The 18,015-nt window shown below is 44.5% G+C and overlaps 1 protein-coding gene and 1 non-coding gene across 4 annotated transcripts in view; both read left to right on the forward strand.

Annotated features, from left to right (window-relative positions):
• COP1 (COP1 E3 ubiquitin ligase) overlaps positions 1–18,015 on the forward strand; it is a 203,162-nt gene that overhangs the window by 163,237 nt on the left and 21,910 nt on the right. The window lies entirely within an intron of this gene.
• On the forward strand, positions 16,540–16,675 carry LOC120979928. Its single transcript, XR_005774429.1, has one exon.

An 18,015-nucleotide genomic window follows, 5' to 3' on the forward strand; every position in this document is an offset into this window, starting at 1 on the left:
CCTGTAGAATGAACCGAACATAGAAGCATGCAAGGCTTACATTTATATGTAGGTTCAGTCAATCATGTTTACTGTGCATGAGGATTTTTCTCCCTGACATTTAACTTTATAGTCTGCACGGCAGAGTAAAATATTGGGCATCATGTTTGTGACCGTTGTGCATTAATGTGAAAGGGAACAGTAAGGCAGGCTGTAGACATCAGATTACTGTCTGCTGAACACTATTCTTCCCATCCACAAGCATGCCTGGCTCTGCTGAGCATGCATATGTAGTAATTGGGAAGAGGGGAGTAATCCACTGCCAGAGTGCTCTCAATGCGGTTTTTCTGCTCGAGAACTAGGGAATTGAAACCCAACTGCCCAGTCCTTTTCTTCAGACATCTGCATGGTCAGGGGTGAGTCGGGAGGCCCCTATACACATCAGATGGTCGGCTGGTCCTACCATAATCTGCATGTTCATGTTATTTGTGTGGCCAGCTTTATCATGAAGACAGCCACCTTGTCGGCCCTGGGAGAGAGGTTTTTGAAATCTAGGCCCACATTTGCTTCTCCACCATACTACAAAATTGGCAAAAGACTAAGTAGTGGGCGATTTGCATGGTGCCACCCTTTTTTTTTTTTCTTCAAGAAAAAGGAGAAGGGGCAAAAAAATTCCAGGACTCTCCAGTCCACGATTAGAGTGTGGTTTGGTAGAATGAACTGTCACTAGGCGGGATGTCTTCTTTTAGCATTGAGGTCCCCTCCGCACCATTGCAGTTCTTGTATGTAACGAGATTGATTTATTTTTTTCCTACCAATACAGAATAGTTATGTATTTATGTGCTCCATATTTCATAGATATTAAGATGTTCATGGGATAAAAAGACTTGATTAAGTAGAGTGATCTGCAGTGTAATCGGGTGGAGGCTGAGTCACACTTCCATCAATCTTTTTTGTCTCTGCTGGTTAAACTTTTCACCTTGCCGCTCCCCCCTTCTATGAAGAAAGACCGTATACATCACAGCCCTTATACACGGCAGATCTAGCGGAATAGAAGCTAAAATTGCTATGTCTTAGCCGACTGGCTTTGGAAAGCGTTCGCAAGCCCTTTTCAAGTTAATTTATAGCAAAACAGGCAACAGGGAAATAAGAGGTGATTTATTAGTAATCAGCGTTGTGGTCCCCAGCAGGGATATCTGCCTGTACAGCCAGCTAGCGGCTGACATTTGCAGAAGAACAGAGTCTACAGACTCGTGTTCAGCTCTGCCAGACATTCTACAACCGTTATGAATGCTGGTATAAGGATCCCGTGCTGTGTACTGTCATATGTTCTGTATAGGTGAACTTGAGCTATTTGTGTGAGAATACTAGGTGAAAATCAAGAGCGTGTAGATTTACCAACCCAGTCTAATATTTAGACAATGTACACTTAAAGGGGTTCTCTGGGAATTAAGAAAATGAAAATACTTAAATATTACCTCATTATAAATATATTCCCAAATTCCTTTTATTACTTATAATGGCTTGTATTGGCTAGAGAGAAATCATTAGGAGAAATAAAATAGCTGCCATCCTATTGGTACACACATAACCTGTCCTAATCATACAGGAGCACAAGTTACTTCACAACACTGAGCTAAAGATCTGCCTCATCCTCCTCTCTGCTCTACTTGTCAGGGATTATGATCCTGAATACAGTTTAATATGATCTTCAGCTGAATCTCTGTGGGAATGGAGTTCATGAGGAGACATGAAGTACAGAGTGGATGGACAGGACATGTAATGTGGTAATAGAGACTACATACAAGTGCTGCTCATTACCGCATCCCCACCTCCTCTCTGTACTTCGTCTCCTCGGGAGCTCTATTCCTACAGAGATTCAGCTGAAGATCTTATTAAACTGTATTCAGGATGATAATCCCTGAAAAGCAGAGAGGGAGGATGAGGCAGCTCTTTAGCTCAATGCTCTGTAGTAACTTGTCCTCCTATGGAATTAGGACAGGTTTTGTGTGTACTAATAGAACGGCAGCCATTTTATTTCTCCTAATGATTGCTCCCCAGGCAAAGCGAGCCATTATAACTAATGAAAGGTATTTTGGTAACATAAATATTACTTTATTATAATAAGTATTTTAATTTTCTTAATTCCTGGAGAACCCCTTTTAAGACCTCTGTACATGGGCCGATGATCAGGGCAATTATCAGGATGGAGTGTCCCTAGGATGCTCATTCCCGGTGTAAAGATGCCACCGATCACCTGATGATCGAGCAAGCACTTGTTCATTGGGTGAAAGAATCATTGATGCAAAATCATTGTTTCTGGGCAGTATGTTGGTATCTTCTGCTCAGAAACAATGAATGAATAGGGATGAGCCATCGCAGAAGCGTTCCCATACACCAGAGGTGATAATTGCATGTAAAGCTAGAGCGCCGTAATCTTGCGATGCGTGAGCTAGCACATGCGCAGTGTCGTCATAGTGTGCCTTCCCTGTGCTGGCATCAGCCTCAGGGAACGAACTGCGCATGCGCTAGCTCGCGCATCTCGAGATTACGGCGCCATAGCTTTCTGACGTCGGGGAGCAAGGAGGAGATTCTGAGGATGCGGGGCGGTGCTGGACTCGTCTCAGGGACTGGACTCGTCTCAGGGACTGGACTCGTCTCAGGGACTGGACTCGTCTCAGGGACTGGACTCGTCTCAGGGACTGGACTCGTCTCAGGGACTGGACTCGTCTCAGGGAAATTTGCATATGTATCAAATCGTTCTTTTGACACAATAAAAGCACAAAGAGCTATAAGGACTGGGTATTGCGGATGTGCTAACGGCCATCTAGCAGCCCATGTCCTCAGCTCTATACACAAAATCCCAGTGACAGGTTCCCTTTAAGGGCCCATTTACACAGGGTGATAACTGTGCCAAATGATCGTTCCTCCTAATCGTTGCCCATGGAATATTTTATGTGGGTATAAAATCATTGTGACGCATCACCCCATAAAAACAGGGAACATACTGCCCACAATAATGCAAACTGTATAGGGACACACCATCCATACTTTGAAGATTGTAACGGAGTGTGAATCGACTTGCTGGATTGTCAGTTGATGCTTGTTACGGACAGATTATTTGTCAATGAAAGTGGACCCTAACGTACATAATCAGCAAAGCTACAATACATAAGTCCATGGATTACGCGTGGCTTCCAAACCCTTATGGCTATCCTTCTCTTGGAAGAAACCATCGAATCTGGCAGAAAACACCCAATTGTAATTACTAGAGCTGAAGCGGAATATGTGCCAGCGCCACCCGCACTTGTTAATATTACATTGGTTCGCAGCAGACTAGTTCTGCATGTTCTGTCCAGAACTGTAGAAAGCCAGGGCTGCAGTACAAATTCTCTGTGTCTCCTTCACAGTGAATAGGTGAATCTGCCAGTAAACAAGTCCTCCTGCTACTGACCAAATTTTGATATGATCAGTGAGGGTCTGAGCAATGAGACCCCCGCTGAGCTCTTAAATGAGGGGATAGCAGCGTGCGCTTAGCACGACAAAGGAGTGAGACTCTCCCATAGACTTGAGTCCATCGCTCTTCCTGTCCTGCAGTGAGGAGAGAGAATATGCTAAATGCACGCTTCTCTCCCCTCATTCTAGAGATTGGTAGGGGTCTCAGTGCTCAGACCCGCACCGATCTAAGCTCTTCAGATGTCCTTAAAACATATCTGAAGTTTAAAGGCAATGTGTCATCAGAAAAGTTTTTATGTTTAACCTATTTTTAAAAAGTTTTTGGTGGTTATTTTTAATTTCTATGTCAATATCTATATTCAAACAAAACCCATATAACCCTGCATTTTTCACACTGGAAACTAAGCCTAATAATAGCCGCCACTTCTTGGTCTGTAGAGATCACTTTACTGCAGTTATCTGCTTATCTATATACAGAGGTAATATAGTTACAGGCAGGGTTAGGGTGAGTTCACACTTCATTTATTGGGTCAGTTATTTCCATCAGTTATTGTGAACCCAAACCAGTTGTGGGTCACAAACCTAGAACTGGTGCAGATCTTTCCATTATACCTTATCTCGGAGTAGGCTTCAGTATTGGTTTTGGGTCACAATAACTGATGACAGTTAGAATGACCGATAAGACAGGATCCACCATTCTCAATCTATTCTTTCCTTGTACAATGACTTCTGCACAGGGCACGCCTAGAAAACTCTACCATAGAAGTCAATGAGGTCCCCTCTTCTGACCATTGTGTCCATGGCCCATGAAGCTGCTGTAAAGCAATTTTCTTTAAATGCGGCGAGCTGCCTGCCCTCACAGTCATGTTCAGGAAATAGAATTTAAAAAATCTGCAATCAGAAAATAAAAACAGATTAGACAAAAGGGATATGTGTTACTATCTGGATTTAACTGGCAGGAAACAACATTTTTGGTGACTCATTCCCTTAATGAAACTACAGCGCGACTTTAGTAGTTTATTTTTATCAATTAAAATGCAAAGTGCGTGAACAAAAGAGAAATCTAAATCTAATTAATATTTTGGTGTCACCTCGAGTTCCCTTCAAAACGGCCTCAGTTCCTCTAGGTAGACTTGCACACAGATTTTGAAGGAACTCGGCAGAGAGGTTGTTCCAAAAATCTTGGAGAAATAACCACACGTCTTCTGTGGATGTAGGTTTGCTCAAATCCTTCTGTCTCTTAATGCAATCCCAGTTAGACTCGTTGATATTGAGATCCAGGCTCTGTGGGGGCCATATCATCACTTCCAGGGCTCCTTATTTTTTACGTTCTTCAGAATACATGTAAAAATTTAAACTATTAATACTTAAATTTTTGAAAATATTCTTACTTTGCTGCAGGTCTTAAAACTTTTGCACAGTACTGTATGTAGACAGTCATTTTCTAGAGACCAGCATTTGTACGCCGGTCTTGATATCCTCCTGCGCTGCCAGAGGATGCTCTTGACGAAATGCACACCTTTTCATAAATTAAGGCCATCCTCCACCGATCCATGCCTCTCCTCCAGTAGCCCATTCAATTATGCCGGAAATGAGCTGGAGCCAATGGACCAGTCCACACACCACCATCCCCCATTTTCAGAAATCGGGCAGGGTGGCATAGAAACACCACTTGCGCCCATATTTAGGCGCAGTGCTTTTTGAAAAGTCACGGACCCGGGTTTTTTTTTATTTTATTTTACTCTGCAAAAGTCGCGTACCTGGATGATAAGTCTCCCTCTTAGTATTCTGCTTTGTTTCTAGGCTTTTGTGGAACAGTTCCCAGAGCTGCTTCTGTTGAGGACATGATCAAGGCTCTGGTTGTAAGAACCATCATGTGCCAGGAACAGTCCATGCTCCACTTCAGGGGCAGGAATTGGCGCAGACCCTAAAAAGTTGCACTGCTCTTAAAAGGAGAACGAGCGCTTCAGGCCGGAAGCACATGTGGCATAATTGTTTTGGGGGGTTTTTTTGGAACAGTTTTCAGCAAATCGTCAGCAATCTGCTGAAGATTACAAAGAAAGTGAATGGGGCTTAAAATACAAAGGGTAAAATCTGCAACGGAACAGTTCTGCCACACAGGATCTCACACTTTAGGAGTGAATTATACTACGCTTGTGGAGATTCCCCCAGGGTTTTTGTAGGTTATCTATGAATGCCAACAAACCTTGAGGAAAAGCAAAGTCTTTTGGACTCCTTTTGCCTCCTCCGCCGCGGGATCCACAGCAATAAACCAACAAAATAAGACAGACTGGTTGCTAGAGACTTGTTCTCATAGAAAGCCGTTGCCTTTTAGACCCTGTTCACGTCACGTTTTTGCTTTAAGCTGAGTGTTTCCATTGACTTTTCTGAGAAATTAAAGGGGTTTTTCAAGAATTTTAAACTGATGATCTGTCCATTGGATAGGTCCTCAGTATCAGATCGGTGGAAATCCGACCCCTGGGGCCCCCGCCAATCAGCTCTTTGAGAAGGCACTGGCGCTTGCAGTAGGGCCGAGGCCTTCTCAAAACTTAGTCGGCTCATTGAAGTGAATGGGGCTGAGCTGCGATACTAGGCACGGCCTCTATACAATGTGTGGCGCTGTGCTTGGTGAGCTGAGTGAAGGCCGCATCGCTCAAAGGAGCGCCGATGCCTTCTCAAACAGCTGATCGTAGGGGTCCAGGGTGTCTAACCACCAGTGTTCAGATATGGATGGTCTATCCAGAAGATAGGTCATCACTATAAAAGTCTCGAAAAACTTAGACTCGGAACATAATGTGAACAGAGCTTTACGCCCTGGTTTATCATGGCTTCACTCCAGAATTCTAACTTCAAAAAGTTGCAGTGTTTTTTTTTTTGTTTTTTTTTTTGTTTTTTTTTTAAGTTTTACTTTTCTCACTCCAGTTTGAAATATGGGTGAGAAAGTCAGTGTGATTAACTATGTAAGGGTACTTTCACACTAGTGTTAAAGTTTTCCGGTATTGACTTCCGTCATAGGGGCTCAATACCGGAAAAAAACGCATCAGTTTTATCCTAATACATTCTGAATGGAAAGCAATCCGTTCAGTATGCATCAGGATGTCTTCAGTTCAGTCCCTTTTACGGTATTTTGGCCGGCCAAAATTCCGGAACACTTGCCTGATTGTCGGATCCAGCATTCATTTCCATTGAAATATATTAATGCCGGATCCAGTACCAAGTGTTCTGGAAAAACTGATCCAGTTTCCCGGTCTGCACCTGCGCAGACCTTTAAATCTGTGAAAAAGATAAATACCGGATCCGTTTTTCCGGATATCACCAGAGAGACGGATCCGGTATTGCAATCCATTTGTCAGACGGATCCGGAAACAAATGATATCAGTTTGCATAAGGATTTCCGGATCCGGCAGGCAGTTCTGACAACGCTAGTGTGAAAGTACCCCAAGTCTGTTTCACTGAGGCTGGTTTTGAAAAAGTCGCAATCTCACGCCTGTAGGAGGATGGAGCAGGAAAAATGGAGTAGCTTTTCTTGACAAAAGTATTAGGTTTAAAGGACATTTGTCGGCAGCATTGTACCTATGATACTGGCTGACCTTAGATTACAGTTTGCACAGGGTTAGGCTACATGTATACGACCACGCCGTGTTTTGTGGTCTGGAAGGGGCGCCCATAATAGAAATGCCTATATATTTTTTATATATATAGGCATTTCTTTTGCAGCCCCATTGAAATGAATAAGTCCGCATCCGAACCGCAAAAAATGGGGCTCGATTGCAGTCCCAAACAACACTCGTGTGAATGAGGCCTTAGCTGACCCTCCCACAGAGTTAGAAAAGCAGCCGCTCTCAAAAGTGTGGAATCGGAGCATATTCAGGAGCTGCTTTAATTGTTGTGCCTGGAATTTGGTGTAAATTCTTACTAAACCGACGCTTTACAGCCGGTAACTGAAAGACTTTTCATACTGAATGGCCTCGCATTGTTTTACTCGGCTCTTTCCCCAAGCCTGACTCTCTCTCCAGCCACTTCTATGCAGACCAATAGAATAAATAATATCTATACCTAGCCCCACGGATCATTACCCAGGGACTAAAGTCCCGCTGTACTTATTTCATATATGTGGAAAAATCCATATCCTGATATTGCTAGGTTACCCTTTTTCTTACAGCCTAGAACATTAAGCCAATATTGGTAATTGGGGCCATCAAGAAAAAATGATCGCTTCTGTTCTCGGGGAATGTTGGTTCTGTAGCTGAACGTCACGGTGTGATTGGAGTGAGTCTATGTGCTCATAGGATGGATGCACTGCCTTCAGGAGAATGTCCATCAGATATAGGAGAAATAGAAATGCCTGCAGCGGTATCACCTCTGGGACCCGCACCTACACGGAGAACGGAGCGGGGAGGTGGTTGCCACCACCAAGTGCTCTCCCCATAGTTGTGAATGGGAGCGCACCGCCAGCGCTCGCCTATTTTCGGCGGCCTCGTAGAAATTAATGGAGGGTGCAGTGTGCTCTCCACAATTTTCATGGGTCCGTTCTCCGTGTAGGTGCGGGTCCCAGAGCACTTTCCCTGCAGTGCTGCCAAAGGGGAAATGTAAGCATTACACTACCTCCATTGAAATCCAGGATCTACACAGACTAGCTGCATCCTCCAGAGCTAGAGTAGGGGATCTCTTCCTCTATTAAAGGGCATCTATCAGCAGTTTTGTACCTATGACACCGGCTGACCTGTTACATGTGCACTTGGCAGCTGAAGAAATCTGTGTTGGTCTCATGTTCATATGCGCCCGCATTGCTGAGAAAAATTATAATTTCATATATGCAAATGGGACTCTAAAAGCAACGGGGGCGTTACCATTACACCTAGAGGCTGTGCTCTCTCTGCAACTGCTGAGCCCTGTGCACTTTTATAGAACCAAGCAGGGAAATAATCATAATACCTGGCCCCGCCAATCAAACGGGGAGCACTGGTCTTCATTTAGAGATTTTTTCGGGGGCCTAGCGTTCAGACCTCTGACGATCATACACTTATTCCCTATCCTGTACAAGGAATAAGTTGTCTTTATGGATCAACCCTTTAAAGGGGTTTTCTGGGAGCTTTATACTGATGACCTATCCTCTAGATTGATAGGTCACCGGTATCTGATCTGTAGGGTCTGAAAGCCAGGATCCCTGCTGAATATGTAGCTGCTTACCACCACGCGCCATACATTGTATAGCGGCTGCGTTTTGTTATAGTAGTTCTGCCCCATTCACTTCAATGGGGCTGAGCTGCTCCAAGGCCATGTGACCGATGAACATGACGTCACCTGGTTTATGAAAAGCTGTTAGAAGGCCGCTGCGCTACTGTGAGCGCCTGCGCCTTCTCAAACAGCTAATCTGCGGGGGGCCCCGGTGTCAGACCCCCACCGATCAGATACTGAGGATAGGTCATCAGTATAAAACTCCCAGAAAAACCCTGTAAGTTGCTCATACATCTTCAATAGCTTTAGACTGAACCAGCTCTCTCCCGTATCCCCATTACGCATACATGCTCGGTTTGGCCAAGTGTGTAGATGTCTCTTGGGAGAGAGAAGGGAGCCACAGCCAGTTGCGCCCTGAAAGAACAATAGGACTGGGTGGAAAAGTTCAGTCTGCCTGATCCTTCATCTGTCAGGGCTGAGTGGCTGCCCGTATACATACAACAATACACTATTGTTTTTTATGGGGTCTTTACAAACGTGAAACTTGTTACGTATCGGCGACTTTGCATGTTTGACAGTTTTTGTTTTGTCACGTCACACCATGTGTTCCTTCCCATTAGTATTTCACAAGGCGGCTTTTCCTTCACACTAATGATATTTACTTCACAATATTGTTATTCAGCGCACTGACAATAGGAATGAAAATGTCTCTCTGGAACCGAAAACCTCCCCCTACGTTGGGTGCAGTCTAATGCCTCGTCTAATGAGTTCCATAGTGTCTGCATTACTGATCAATGGCCGGCAAACTCCCTGATCTCGTACTTCAGCCATGATTGGTTTTATCTTTATTACATTGGAACATTGTCCACCCGTACACACCTCCTACTCCTCTCCCACGGTCCGTGCCCATCTTCTTTTCACACGCTATTATGAGAGCTTCAAGAGGTCTCCTTCACAGCTCCGTCTGAAGTCACAGTGCCGCCTGCTATTTGGTGACACCGTACAACACCTTCACCAGTGAGCCGGACGGTGCACACATGCCAAGACTCTTCTATATTAAGCATTAATGCTTAAAGGGGTTGTGCAGCCTATCACTGCCCCCCACCAAACCTCTGGTCTGTGTAACTCAGTCTGCTCCGAAATTACACAGCACTCTCAACATTGTGGTGGTTAGGACTGCAGCATTGCACCCACATCCTGAGAATAGGCCATCACTTAAAAACTGCTGGGTAACCCATTTATCCTGTTCTGCAAAGAATAGGACATTTCTAATGAAATATTATTGCAACATACAGGTACTGCTACTTTCACACTGGCGTTTTGGCTTTCCATTTGTGAGATCCGTTCAGGGCTCTCGCACGCGGTCCAAAAGAGATCATTTTTTGCCCTTAATGGATTCTGAATTGAAAAGGATCCGCTCAGAATGCATCAGTTCAGTCTCCATTCCGCTCTGGAGGCCGCTTGCAGCGCTTTGCTCTCCGCTTGACAAAACTGAGCCAAACGGATCCGTCCTGGCACACAATGTAAATCAATGGGAATGGATCCGTTTTCTCTGACACAATCTGACACAATAGAAAACGGATCCGTCTACCATTGACTTTCAATGGTGTTCAAGATGGATCCGTCTTGGCTATGTTACAGATAATACAAACGGATTCGTTCATGACGGATACATGCGGTTGTATTATTGTAACGGATCAGTTTTTGCAGATCCATGACGGATCCGCCCAAATCGCGAGTGTGAAAGTAGCCTAATAAAAACATTGGGGGGTAATTTACTATTCTGAAATATGCCTAAATTAGGTGCATTTCAGGCGCAGATGGCGTTGCAACAGTCAGTTGCACCGCTATCTGCGACTTTGCCCTGCTCACACCAGGTCTAAAATTGTTGGCGGGGCAGGCTGGCAGGTCCATCTCATTCGCCATTTTCTACACCTGTTTTAGATGTAGAAAATGGTCTAAATGTAAGACGGCTCGGAAGCTGCCTGACATTTAGAGCTGGTGCTGGATGCGCCAAAGTTATGGAGAGGCCGGCGCCCCTTCATAACTTCAGCGGATCCACCGCCAGCTATGGGGCTTTATTAAGACCAGAGTCTAAACCGCTGGTCTTATTAATAAATGTGCCCCGTTGTATGTCTATGTACATTGTGTGTTCCTCTTTGGTAGCGCCCCCTGCTGTTTAGCCTTCTGGCACACCGTCTCCTGCATGCAGTGGCAGAATAACCTGCTCAGCAGCTTCCCTGACCCCTTCCCCTCTGCTCAGTGCAGCCATACTGATCTCATAGAGAAGCAGGGGAAGGTCCCCCTAGATGCCATTCATTCACCCATCCTCTATCCTACTTCTAAATTCATAAAAATATATGGTTGTATCTCATAGATTGTAAGCTCTTGCGAACAGAGCCCTTCATTCCTCTTGCTTTAATTGTTGACTTTGTCGGTTGTTATTTATGACTGTTGTACATGAACCCCTGGATTGTAAAGCGCTGCGGAATATGTTGGTGCTATATCGATGAATTATTAAATTAGTATTAGTAGCAGAAGAATTATTAGTATAATTTGAATTATTTATAATATTATTGTCTCTCTAGATAATGGAGAATAAAATTGTAGGGGCATTGCATACCATATGTATTTCTGGGGCTATCTGTGCTGGACTATTTTCTTTAAAGGGCAGGAAGGGTTAAAAGCTCATTTCAATGCATCCTGGAGATGCAGGTGCTTGATTGTCCTTTCGTGAGCTGTCAGCCCACCAAAGAAAGAAAATCCACCAGATATGCGACTGTAAGCAGTTTAAAGTTTGTGGAATAAACACTTTTTAAAAAAAATAAATCTAAAAACATTTATGATAATTCGGGACCAAACCACAGAAGTTGTGTCTGGTCCATAGTCAAACGTCAGCTCATCAGAACAGTGCAGTTATAGAGCAGGAGGACCTGAGCAGAATGATATGGAACATGTTAGAGGAGGTGGAGCTGAGCAGATTGATGCAGAGCATATTATAGAGCAGGATGAGCTGAGCAGAATGATATGGAGCACGTTATAGAGCAGGATGAGCTGAGCAGAATGATACAGAGCATATTATAGAGCAGGATGAGCTGATCAGAATGATATGGAGCATGTTATAGAGCAGGATGAGCTGAGCAGAATAATATGGAGCATGTTATTGAGCAGGAGAAGCTGAGCAGAATGATACAGAACATATTATAGAGCAGGAGAAGCTGAGCAGAATGATATGGAGCATGTTATAGAGCAGGATGAGCTGAGCAGAATAATATGGAGCATGTTATTGAGCAGGAGAAGCTGAGCAGAAATGATACAGAACATATTATAGAGCAGGAGAAGCTGAGCAGAATGATATGTGAGCATGTTATAGAGCAGGATGAGCTGAGCAGAATGAAATGGAGCATGTTATAGAGCAGGATTGAACTGAGCAGAATAATATGGAGCATTGTTATAGAGCAGATGAGCTGAGCAGAATATCTAGTTTATGGAAAAGATGCAGTATAAACTTGTGTTTATTCATTTATATTCCTGCTGATTCTGGCTTTGTAGTCCAGGAGTCGGTCCATCAGTGATTGACAGGCTATCTCTGTATACACAGTCATAAGAGGGAAGGCTGGCGTTTGTATGCATTCACTTCAGTTTCCTCCCACTCTCCAAAAACCTACAGACAGGTTCATTCAAGCATTTATGTTCTGATCCCCAATGGGGACTGAGACGGATATGAGTGACGACGTTATCTGTACAGAGCGTTGTGGAATATGCAAGCGCTGTATAAATTTATAAAACATATTGCAGCCTGAGATTGACCACTGAAGCTGGACATGAGACGGCCAAAATCAAACAGAAAGCAGCTCTGCTGTGCTAGATTAATGTGACTAGGATCAGTCAACAGCAGTCTGGCTACTTGGTTGTCTACATAGATTTCAAAAAGTTGCCAGAAAAGGGTACTTTTTCTTTCTGTCTTGGGTAGAGGCTGACCATATGATAATCCATGATGCCTCCTAGATAAGGGTATATTTTTGTACAAAGGTCCAATTTATCTGTAATAATTTTTAGCTTTACTTTGCTCTACATCGCTCCTCTTAACTCATCCGAGCCCGTAATGATAAGCATTTAGCTCATCATTTCTTCGGATATACTGAAGAAGCCTCATACAAGCCTTGACAGCCCGTAATAGCTGTTCTCAGGATCTCGCACTGTCTCCGCGTTTGCCTCAATAGGAACATTCATAATTATCTAATTGGCATATATAATTTACCTGTCCTGTATTTAGTTTGGCCTCTAGTCTGACTCCTTCATTTTACGACGTGAGTCACATTAGTCTAAGGCAGCATATTGGTAATTGCGATCCGTTCCCCCTGACTCCTGAGCGGAGGAACTGGTTAACGCAGCCCTTTCCCCACTGTCTTCCTCTGACGGTTATTGAAGGGTTGCTGAAGTGTCGCTGTCATCTTTTTTACGGCTGGCACTGGAGAGCGTGATTAACAGCATTTCCAAGAGCTTGGCGTAATTTATTTATCCGAATATTACAAGACAACAGGGAAGCGGAGAGATACAATGTTAAAGATATGCTTTGGCATGAAGGTGCCGAGCAGGAGGCATGGTTATCATTTTGACATCTAGGCCAAGTGGATATATATATTGCTAAGTGATGTGGGACGAAGCAAGGTAAACTTCAAGACACATCTTGGCATAGAAGCAGGAAGATGAAATGCGTTGGCAGCACGGAAAGCTTTTAGATCACACATCTAGAGCGTCCAAGTCAATGGGGATGTGTTATTAAAGATGTTCTTTGGCAGAATAAGCAACATTAGGATGGCAAAAGAGCTCTCCAACACCTTTGCACGGTTCAAAATGGATGGGAAAGAGGCTGTAACTGGCGCAAACCTTAATGAATCAACCTAATAATTCCTAATAACAGGGTTTATGGAGCGCTGTGGTCTGTGCAGGTTCTCCAAGTACACGTAGGCCTCATGCACACGAGCCGCAAGCTGCAGATCTTCAAATAAAGATGCAGACAAGTGTGCTGTTTTTTCTTTAATTTTTTTTGCGGACCTGTTACTTCATTTGGTCTGTGGTCCGCATCCTGTGGACATATTTAGTCTTTTTGCAGAGCGCACATATAGACGCTGAAAGCACACAGATGTTCTTTGTGCTTTCGGCATCTTTATGTCCATTCCCATAAATAGAGACCATACCCTATACTTGGCCTCAAAATGTGACCACAGAGCCATTGACGTTAACGGGTTCACAATAAATGTGGACACTACATAGACGTATCTGTATTTTGTGGACAGCAAAATACATACAGATGCCTGCTTGAGGCCGTTTGCTACATTCATACAGGTGTAATGTATTTTGCAGTCCACAAAACGTTTTTTTTTTACCGACCTGTTGACTTCAGTGGGTCCGTGAACCGCATTTTACAGCCAAGTATAGGACATGTTCTATCTTTTGCTTAAAGGGAACCTGTCACCAGGATTTAGTGCATAGAGCTGGGGACATGGGGCTGTTAGATTGCCGCAAGCACAATCTGCAATACCCAGTCCCCATAGCTCTGTGTGCTTTTATTGTGTTAAACCTTTTTGATCAATATGCAAATGACTGATATGAGTCCTGTATCCGAGATGAGTCCAGCGGAAAGGAGCCCAGCACCGCCCCGCGTCCTCCGAATCTCCTCCTTGCTTGCTGACGTCACAGAGCTGGGAGCGCCGAAATCTTCTCGATGCGCGAGCTAGCGCATGGCGCAGTGTCGGCAATCATGTTCATTCCCTGTGCTGGCATCAGCACAGGGAACGAACTATGCATGCGCTAGCTCGCGCATCGCGAGATTACGGCGCTCCAGCTCTGTGACGTCAGCCAGCCAGGAGGAGATTCGGAGGACGCGGGGCGGTGGTGGGCTCCTTCCGCTTGACTCATCTCCGGACACAGGACTCAAATCAGGTAATTTGCATATCAACTCAAAACTGTTTTTTTAACACAATAAAAAGCGCAGAGAGCTGTGGGGACTGGGTATTGCAGATGTGCTAGCGGCCATCTAGCAGCCCATGTCCTCAGCTCTATGCACAAAATCCCGGTGACAAGTTCCCTTTAAAGGACATACGGATGCGGAAAGCACAAGTATGATGTCCCTATTCTTGGCCTGTAAGAGGAGCGGAGGTACGAGTTCCTCAATACTTTATAGGACTACCTCTCTCTGCAATTACAGCTACAAGTCTTTTGGGGTATGTCTCTACCAGCTTTTCACATCTAGAGGCTGAAATGTTTGCCCATTCTTTGCAAAATAGTTGATGCTTAGTCAGATTGGATGGAGAACGTCTGTGAACAGCAAATTTCAAGTCTTGCCACAGAATCTCAATGGGATTTAGGTCTGGACTTTGACTGGGCCATTCTAAGGCTATTTTCACACTAGCGGCAGGGGACTCCGGCAGGCTGTTCCGGCGGGGTATTAGCCTTTCGGATCCGTCCTGTCGCTAGTTCACATGTGCCCCTGGACTGCCACTCCGTCCCCATTGACTAAATGGGCGGGCGGAGTTCCAACTGTAGCGCACGACCGAGAGGCAGCCGGACTAAAAACACTGCATGCAGTACTATTAGTCCGGCTGCTTCTCAGTGTGCCGCTGCCGTTGTGTCGCCGGAACTCCGCCGCATTATAGTCAATGGGGACAGAGCGGCATGCGGGGGCACACGTGAACTAGCGGCAGGACGCATCAGACAGGCTGTTCACCCCGCCGGAACAGCCTGCCGGAGTCCCCTGCCACTAGTGTGAAAGTACCCTAACACGTGATATGCTTTGATCTAAACCATTCATTGCAGCACTGGCTGTATGTTGAGGATTGTTGTCCTGCTGGAAGGTGAGCCTACACCCCAGTCTCAAGTCTTTTGCAGCCTCTACCAGGTTTTCCTCCTGGATTGCCCTGTATTTAGCTCCATCCATCTCTCCATCAATTCTGACCAGGTTCCCTGTCCCTGCTGAAGAAAAGCATCCCCACAGCAGGATGCTGCCACCACCATGTTTCACGGTGGTGATGGTGTGTTCATGGTGATGTGCAGTGTTAGTTTTACGCCACACGTAGGGTTTTGCAATTGGCCAAAAAGTCCCATCTGACCAGAGCACCTTTTTCATACATGGTTTGCTGTGTCCCCTACATGGCTTGTGGCATACTCCAAACGAGACTTCTTATGGATTGCTTTTAAAAATGGCTTTCTTCTTGCCACTCTTCCATAAAGGCCAGATTTGTGGAGTAGACGACTAATAGTTGTCCTGTGGACAGATTCTCCCACCTGAGCTGTGGATCTGTGCAGTTTCTCCAGAGTGACCATGGGCGTCTTGGCTGCTTCTCTAATTAGTACTCTCCTTGCCGGGGCTATCAGTTTTGGTGGACGGCTATATCTTGGTAGGTTTGCAGTTGTCATACTCCCATTTTTGGATGGTGGATTGATCAGTGCTCCATTAGATATTCAGAGCTTGAGATACTTTTTATAACCTAAACCCTGCGTTACACTTCTCCACAACTTTATTCCCTGACCTGTCTGGTGTGTCCCTTGGTTTTTCATGATGCTGTTTGATCACTAATGTTCTCTAACAAACCTCTGTTCACAGAACAGCTGTAGTTATACTGAGAATACACAGAGTACTCTATTTACTATTAGGTGACTTCTGAAGGCAATTGGTCACACTGGATTTTTTTTTAGGGTTTCAGATTACAGGGGGCTGAATACAAATGCAAGCCACACTTTCCAGATTTTTATTATTAGAAATTTTGAAAAACCAGTATCATTTTCTTTTCACTTCACACACACTTGCTACTTTGTGTCGGTCAATCACATAAAATCCCAATAAAATACATTTACGTTTGTGGGTGTAACGTGAAGAAATGTGGAAAACTTCAAGGGGTATGAATACTTTTTCAAGGCACTGTATATGGAAGCTGAATGACTCCTCGTGTGCAGGTGAAGTGTCTGCCCACGCTGTCAGGCTTCCTATAGTAATGTCCTGGAGATCTCTGTCTGGCTCTGTACAGTGCACACTGAGCCGGATCGTTCCTCTCCATACACGCTCCTCGCTGATACATTTCTGTAGTTAAAGAGAGCAGCACAGATCAATGCGCCAACAAGAAGTAGAGGGCATAAGTTGTGTTCTACCTAATGGCGCATTACTAATCACTAGTTTTATTTTTTATTTTTTTCTCTTTTCTTCAGCTACATATTATTCTTTGCTTTGTGCTGTGTGAGCTTCTTCTTTTCAGAAGTGAATATGAGCTATACCATTAACGCTCCACCAAAAGCACAGTTCCATAAATTTTTAACCATGGGATTACTGCATTCATGGCTGAAGTCTTCTTTTTTATTTTATTTTTTTATGCGTTTTCGGGAAAATGAATGATCTTGAAGTCGTTAAAAAAAGACATAGAGCAACCTACAGATGAAAATACAACTGTCAGTGGGAGGAAGCAACAGAAAGCTTTAGTGGCCCGCTTGGCTGGCCTCAAAGGGGTTGGTCACTTTATAAAAATAACTCCTAAACTGTATTATTGTGGTCCGTAAATATCATACTTTATCCCAGCAGCTCTGAAGAAGGTCCCTGCTGCCCATGTATGAGCCATGTAAACGCTGAAGAGCTGTGTTCTCCACCTTTCAAGTTGGAGATGGCCACGTGATTTAACCAGGTGACCACCTTCTCTGCCGTCCCTCGAGCTGTACCTCATCTGCGCATGCGCTGAGTAGTAACTGAACACATTCAGCAGGGATACAGGCAACTGAATCTCTATATCTGTGCATGTGCAAAGAGGAGGCAGCCAGGAACAGCCGTGAAAGCAGTCATATGGGCAAATCATACAACCGCCGCCATCTCTCATCCAACAGGCACAGAATCTGCTGCCTTGCGGTATTTACATAGTCAATGTATTGGCAGCTTTGGTGGTCTTCTGCTAAGCATCTGAGTAAGGGCCTCATGCACACAACCACATTCTGCTTCGGTGGGCTATCTGCTTTTTCAGCGTAAACTACACAGTGAGCCATTCAGTTCTATCGGGCAGTGTATGCGGCCATATTGTGTGACTGTTCTGTAAATTGTAGACGGGCCCGTTCTGTGATGGGAGTGGGGAAAAATACGGAAGGCACATGAAAGGTATCTGTGGTTTGCAGATCCTTTTTTTGCAGACACAGAAAAATGACATTCACAGATTTATGCCCTGTAGCTATACAGTATAGAGCAGTTTAGGAAATATTTTTATAAGGTGACCACCGCTTTAAAAAACAAACAAAACTGACCAATGATTTTTCTATCTGGTGTCCACTTATGTTTCAAATGATGTCCTGGTCTCAGTGACCACTGTGTCTAGCCGCTGAACAGAACGCACTGCGGTGGTCACAGACAGTAATTCACATAGGGCAGCT

The sequence above is a fragment of the Bufo bufo genome, chromosome 9 (assembly GCF_905171765.1).
Source record: "Bufo bufo chromosome 9, aBufBuf1.1, whole genome shotgun sequence".
Taxonomy (NCBI): Eukaryota; Metazoa; Chordata; class Amphibia; order Anura; family Bufonidae; genus Bufo; species Bufo bufo.